The sequence below is a fragment of the Montipora foliosa genome, chromosome 12 (genome assembly GCF_036669935.1).
Source record: "Montipora foliosa isolate CH-2021 chromosome 12, ASM3666993v2, whole genome shotgun sequence".
In the NCBI taxonomy this organism is placed as follows: Eukaryota; Metazoa; Cnidaria; class Anthozoa; order Scleractinia; family Acroporidae; genus Montipora; species Montipora foliosa.
In genome coordinates this window covers 41893527-41901026 of record NC_090880.1, presented here as the reverse complement: position 1 = coordinate 41901026, position 7500 = coordinate 41893527, and the positions used below count along the sequence as shown (strand labels likewise).

At 41.1% G+C, this 7500-nt stretch overlaps 1 protein-coding gene and 1 long non-coding RNA gene across 2 annotated transcripts in view; one reads left to right on the top strand and one right to left on the bottom strand.

The window, feature by feature from the left end:
- LOC137979559 (uncharacterized) overlaps positions 1 to 7001 on the bottom strand; it is a 47173-nt gene extending 40172 nt beyond the window's left edge. Inside the window, exon 1 of the mRNA XM_068826837.1 lies at positions 6851 to 7001. The gene's annotated coding sequence lies outside the window, so the exon portion shown is untranslated. The remainder of the gene's footprint in view (positions 1 to 6850) is intronic.
- A 472-nt stretch (positions 7002 to 7473) lies between these two features.
- LOC137979561 (uncharacterized) overlaps positions 7474 to 7500 on the top strand; it is an 8387-nt gene continuing 8360 nt past the window's right edge. Inside the window, exon 1 of the long non-coding RNA XR_011118361.1 lies at positions 7474 to 7500. This exon is cut by the window's right edge and continues 123 nt beyond it. This is a non-coding gene — a long non-coding RNA (uncharacterized lncRNA).

Below are 7500 nucleotides of genomic sequence, written 5' to 3'. Positions count from 1 at the left end.
CCATTTTGCTCTAAAGTGTAGTAAAGTGATTATAAATCGCTGGCCCGGCTAACCGGGCTGTCCCGGTGAACGGGATCACATGGAAAAATCTCAGCCCGTTTAGCCGGGATCTCGGCTTACCGGGCTGAGATTTTTCCATGTAATCGCAAACTTGATTTTTGGTTTATTTCTCAGACGTGCCGGGATCTCAGCCAAACGAGCCAGCCCGGCTCATGTAATCGGCCCCTAAGCCTGCGAGCAGAGACTCTTCGATATTCTTAGAAATCGGGAAGAGGAAGGGACCTCTTCCAACCGCTTCGAATTTCTTTGTCGAGCTTGCGTTAAAAATTCAAAAGTACTCGGGTGTCAGTCACGTGTGACCAGCAACCGCAAAACCACAAAACTGAAACAAACATTCGAGATATATTGGAAAAATTCTGGCAAACACACGACAACCAAGGAATCATTGCTTGGAAACACAAGATAGTTCGTACTTTTAAAGTGCCATTTCATTTTCTACTGAAAAATTCAAAAGTTTCTGGCAGACTAAATACAAAGTAAATACTCATTTGAATTTAGACAGTTAAAGAATTTTAGCCCCGGTAGATTGAAATTGGGTTAGCCGATTTGGTCTATTGTTTAGACACTTTTCTGACGTTGATGGGGACAAACCTGATCCCAGATTCTTACTCTTGGGTAATGATTGACTCTTGATTTTACCGAGAAGACGTAATAATGTGATCAAAACATCAGTGATATTCAAATTTAATTAATTTGAATATTGTAATCATCCAACCTTAGCCCGATGGTGACCTCATTTGAAATATCGATTATTCATTGGTTTATCAGTTTTGACGTGCGCTGAAGACTTATGTGGTGTTTACATGCGAAAGTTGCAGCCTTTTTCGCTTCCTTCACTCACGGTTGTTTCCGTTGTGCTTTCAATTTCGTCGAATTCTTGGTCACAACCGTTTGTTAATGGCGTCAATGGACGGCAAATCATGCAGATGCAGGGAGTACAGATACCTTCAAATAGAAGCGTGCTGCGTATTTTATCTGTGTAAAAGCTAGGCTTTTGCAGCATCCAGATTATGGGTAAGATCTCCTGGATATACCCACCACGATTTTATCGTCTCGCATCCAGCAATCACTTTGCCATCGCTAGTTGCAAAGGAATAACTGTTCCATGATATGTCCTGAATTGAGATAGAATTTTCCTTTATAACTCCACGGTTGGACATCAGTTAATTTTCTTTATAAATCTTCTGTTCGGTAACCTTTGTTATACTATGGTAAATGCAGAGCTTTATCTCTTATATGGATAGGAAGCCCTTTTCCAGATAAGCGCTTTTCTGGGGCCATTACGTCAACTGTAACTCACGTGAAAAATAAACCGATCAACAAACGAAATTTAAAACGAGGTCACACCTGGGTCCCTTGTGATATGGCTGGATGATTACAATATTCAAGTTTAAAAACTTGAAAATAGACCTAATCGCCTAACTCAATGTTGTACCCAATTCAAACCCTTTGGGAAAAAAAGGTTTTGTTCCAAGTGTTTCCATATCACTTAAATATGAATGCAACATTATCATGCAAATACAATGTACAAAGAATATTACTGAATCCCGGCAGATTTGAATTGGGTACAACATTGAGTTAGCCGACTATGCAGTCCGTTGCATTGGCAGTTCATCATAAGGACATCCCCTTTTTTTCTCCGTTTCGCGTCGTCCGACCGACCCAAATTTGGGGCATTTTCCAAAAAAAAAAAAAAAGTTATAACGACGTTTTACAGCCAAAAGGAGTTTCGGTGGTTGATCCTTTTTCCCACGCTGTCTTAATTTTGCCACAACATCCGCCAACTAGCGATGGCAAAGTGATTGCTGGATGCGAGACGATAAAATCGTGGTGGGTATATCCAGGAGATCTTACCCATAATCTGGATGCTGCAAAAGCCTAGCTTTTACACGGATAAAATACGCAGCACGCTTCTATTTGAAGGTATCTGTACTCCCTGCATCTGCATGATTTGCCGTCCATTGACGCCATTAACAAACGGTTGTGACCAAGAATTCGACGAAATTGAAAGCACAACGGAAACAACCGTGAGTGAAGGAAGCGAAAAAGGCTGCAACTTTCGCATGTAAACACCACATAAGTCTTCAGCGCACGTCAAAACTGATAAACCAATGAATAATCGATATTTCAAATGAGGTCACCATCGGGCTAAGGTTGGATGATTACAATATTCAAATTAATTAAATTTGAATATCACTGATGTTTTGATCACATTATTACGTCTTCTCGGTAAAATCAAGAGTCAATCATTACCCAAGAGTAAGAATCTGGGATCAGGTTTGTCCCCATCAACGTCAGAAAAGTGTCTAAACAATAGACCAAATCGGCTAACCCAATTTCAATCTACCGGGGCTAAAATTCTTTAACTGTCTAAATTCAAATGAGTATTTACTTTGTATTTAGTCTGCCAGAAACTTTTGAATTTTTCAGTAGAAAATGAAATGGCACTTTAAAAGTACGAACTATCTTGTGTTTCCAAGCAATGATTCCTTGGTTGTCGTGTGTTTGCCAGAATTTTTCCAATATATCCCGAATGTTTGTTTCAGTTTTGTGGTTTTGCGGTTGCTGGTCACACGTGACTGACACCCGAGTACTTTTGAATTTTTAACGCAAGCTCGACAAAGAAATTCGAAGCGGTTGGAAGAGGTCCCTTCCTCTTCCTCTTCTTCAAGAGTCTCTGCTCGCAGGCTTAGGGGCCGATTACATGAGCCGGGCTGGCTCGTTTGGCTGAGATCCCGGCACGTCTGAGAAATAAACCAAAAATCAAGTTTGCGATTACATGGAAAAATCTCAGCCCGGTAAGCCGAGATCCCGGCTAAGCGGGCTGAGATTTTTCCATGTGATCGCGTTCACCGGGACAGCCCGGTTAGCCGGGCCAGCGATTTATAATCACTTTACTACACTTTAGAGCAAAATGGACCACGGAACGGTCGTTTTCTTGTGTTTCAATTAAGGATGTATAAGATAGTAAAACCTTAAGGCTTCTTTAAATTGAAGAGTGATAAATTTTAATAACAATTTAGCAAGACAAACGTCTCTCCACTTCTTCACGTTGTTATCTTTTTTTTTTTCACGCGACAAATTCTAAATTTAGCCTTAGCCGGGCTGGTTCACCTCATGTAATACCGGGCTAAAACTTATCCCGGCTAACCGGGCTGCCCGGCTTATGTAATCGGCCCTTAATTAAGATGAGCGACTTTCTTATAACCCGCAATGTATTTTGTTTTCCCCACAATTTTGCATAAACTATATATTGTTTTCAAATGCAGTTGGGAATAGTTGACAATAGTTTAATATGCAAAATTTTGTGGGGAAAACGAAATGCATTGCGAGTTATGTGAAAATTACTAATTCTTTGTGTATTGTATTTGCATTATAATGTAGCATTCACATTTAATAATATGGAAATACCTGAAGAAAATGTTGTATTCCCAAGGGGTTTGAATGGAGTAAAATTTCGCGTGAAACTAGGTTTAAAAATAGACACTTTTCTGACGCTGATGGGGACTTGGCCAATTCGTACTCTTGGGTGATGGACTCCTGGTAAAATGGATTGTCTTTGTTCTATACCATAATGAAACAAAATACAGGACATCATCTACGTGCCGGTCCTCCAACGGATCACGAGTGAGAACCGGTCAAAACATGCGTACAATCCTTGCATACCGCGAGAGCTACTGAAATTTAAATTGACCAATCAGAATTCAGCGAGCGGGCATCCATCCATGTCCAATACTGTCAACTGGATTCTATCGGAAAAAACAGAAGTTCTATTCGACCGATTTCTATTTGGTGAATAGAGAAATTTTTGGACGATCCGACAAGTAGAGCTCTCCTCTAAATCTCAGTTTGTCCCAACAAGAAAACACACAAACCTAGGGTGCGGCTCGCTTCAAGCCAAGCGCTGCCCAACGAGCGGTCGAGAACGGGAAAAATGAGAACAACAACAACAACAACAACAACAACAACAACAACAAAAAAAACTGCGCATACCACCCACTGGCTACACTTAGGCCACCCACTGGCAGAACAAGTAAAACTAATAAAACTAAATGAAACTAAAAGGAACTAAGCGAGCCACCCACTGGCTAGGACACATAATAACAACGGATCTGAACAGGCCACCCACTGGCTATAACAAATAACGCCAATAAAATCACGTAAGCCACCCACTGGCTATAGCAAAGAACAAATAACGCCAATAGAATCTGTGTAAACCACCCACTGGCTATAACAAATAAAGCCAATAGAATTGACGTAAGCCACCCACTGGCTACGTGCAAGCCACCCACTGGCTAAAACAAATAATCCTAAAGGGGTCTGCATCAGCCACCCACTGGCTACCTGAAGGCCTCCCACTGACCTCAGACCATTCGATGCCATCAACTCACTGAAAAAACAAAAACAAAAGAAAACTATAAAGGTACCCCCCCAAAAAAAATAAATAAATAAATAAATAAATAAAACACTTACCCAACTAAGCCGATGAACACTGAGAGCAACAACCTTGATCTCTAGTGCAAAAACCAGTAATAAAAAACCGCACAGATCTGAAATTAATACGAACAGCCAAAGCCCTAAAATTAAGATTCTCTCTGCCAAAAACATCAGAGCTGTGGCGACCCGTGCAAAAAGTCGTCTTCAAGGGGGGCAGGTCCACCCAATCTTCAACAAAATGAGCCAGATGAGAACCGTTCGATGTAAGTAGAGGCCAAAATGGAGCAGAACGCCAAAGCGGAACGATCAAAGTGCCTTGCGCGCAGCACGATCGCATGTGCCTCAGAGTCCGAGGAACAAGGTGAGGTGGCGGACAAACCCAGTTGTTGTCGAAGTCCCATGACCTTGTAAAGGTGTCCATAGCTTCACAGTACCTGTACTCGACCCTGACATATTGTGTTGCTTTATGAACGTCTCACGTCTTTCGGCTTTATTGATTGGCTTTGAAAGAAGTGAAACTGGACATAGTTTGGTCCACAACCGACTGAGTTAAATTTATAACTGAATGAATTACTCACCTTGCAAATCTCTGTTTTATGTTTTGTCCTGACTAGTTGGAAAACTGCTTGAGGTTACTGTTAATGTGTTACCCTCGTTAAATAAAGGATCGTATATTGTACTGTATAAAAACCAGCTGTAATTTTATCCACGTTGGTAGAAAAGAGGCTTTGCTTTCAATAACGGATTGACGTCACAAAACTACCGCATTGGCCGGAAAGTTTTTTGCGGAATATATACTGCTATGCGGAATAGTTTGTGACATCCATCCCGCATTAAATTTACTTCGGTTGTGGACCAAACTATGGTCAGTTTCCCTTCTTTCAAGGCTAATCAATAAAAGCTCGGAGTTTTCAGGAAAAAGGTCGTAAAGCCACAAAATATGTTGAGACAAGTGAAAAGAACTACTGTAGCGGAAGAGTGTTTCGTTGTCAGTTATTTGTCGCATAACTGACACTTCAAATGAAAATCATATGGCGAATTTAGCAAACTTTCACGAGACGCAGCCATTTACGAGCTTGATCAAAGAACTCCGTGACACGTGAAAGTGAGTGCGGGATTTCTCGTACTACGCTCATAGTTGCCATAGTTTTTACGCCGATTCGATTGAAGCCGGTCTGATACCAATACATTGCAATTTTATACGTACACATGTCACCGTACGAGTCATATGAAAAGCGTATAGAGAAAATTTTGTTTTGCGGTCAAAATGAGTGTGGAGGGAAGGGGGAGCCGTTGCAATATCACCCCATTTTCAACGAGCGACTTGGCGAGTGTTGTTGTCAGTAGTCCTGAGAATGTGATGAAATTCTTTAATCAGTTTGCAACTTGTAATATTACACTGAGACATGTTGATTCAAAATCAAAAGCGTGAAATACGAAAAGTTTACCCAAGACTGAAGTAGGAATTTAAGCGAGCAAGAGTTAGCTTAAAGACCTTACAAAAAATATCATCGAAAAACTTAAAACCATGCAAAGCTTGTTCGATTAATCAAAAGAGATTTTTGACAGGTCTATTTACACTGATTTACAGACGACGACATGAAGGTAGCCTGCGAACACTGAGAAACCACGGAAGGAAATACGTCCGGTTCCACACAAAATGAATAAGGACGTTTCGCCCGGACGTTTCGATGCTGGAGAAATAACCCATATAAGAGACCTTCGCGTTTACACTTTCAGTAACAAATACAATTGCATGTGTCTACCTCATTCTTCATGTACTAAACATGCCTTAGGCAAAATTAGAGTCGTTTGTATGCATGACCGGATTTTATGAGGTGTTTGACTTGAGAAACGTTCATTCCGTCGCAACTGTATCGACTTAAAAACACGAAATAGCATGAGGCAGTGAATGACACAGTTGATAGTTAATTTTACCAAAGAGGCGATTGGTCGGGGTCTTCATTCCCGGGGGGGGGGGGGGTCTCCTTTAGGGGTTAAATTCAAACTTTCCGACGAGCATCCCGGTCTGTTCCATATGGGAGTCCCCCCCCCTCCCGGGGCCTTCGAATTAATCTCAGCTCTTTAATTTAATGATGCCGTTAACAGTGTAGATAGTGCATCAAGTTATACTCAAGCCTGGATGCAATTTAACTTACCCAACGACTATCCTCCACGGATGGTATCTAACAGACAATTCCAAGTCTATCTTCTTTGAAGTCATAGAATTCACAAAATGTTACAAATAAGTGCAGAGCGAGCTTAGATTGAACAGTTTCCGCTTGTTTGCTCTGTTTTCCGTTGTTCTGAACCTAGCCAGGAAAGATCGGGACGAGAGAGGAAAATGACTTACCTGTCACTGATGATTTGTTACAGCGGTGAATAATATCCTCAGCTTTCAGTTGGGATCCTGCTGAAATGGAACACGATTACATCAAAGACAACGACAGTGATGTGACCGTGGAAAAAACGTTTTGGTCACGAAAAAAACTAACAAGTGGTTGAAATAGTCTCATTTGGGTGAAAGCCGGATATGACGCACCGGAAGGAACATCATTCCATCACTGGAGCAAGGTAGAAGCACTGTGAGTAAACAGGAACATATAACATTGTCGATTTATTACCTTTTGTTCAAGAGATTTAATAGACGGAAGTACCTCTTGAGTTTCACAATTAATTGGAAATATTGCTCATACGCTTACCTCGATAAGCAGCGAACCGCAATGCCTTGTTGAAAGTTCTAATGAGGACTTTAAAGTGCATATGAAGCGAAATCAGTTCTTTAATATTTTGAAAGTTCAACATTCTGGAGACACTTTTCCGAAGTTTGAATCATGTTTGAAAAAAATTGGCAATTTTATAACGCCCGAAAGTTGTGCGATTTTGCTCTTAATTAAAGTTGGTATTTGAATCGCGCGGCCAAAATGTCCGGTCACGTGGCCTGCTGACGCACTGTTGCGGACAAGACTACGAGATTGCAGTATGGCGTCGAGTGAGAGAGTA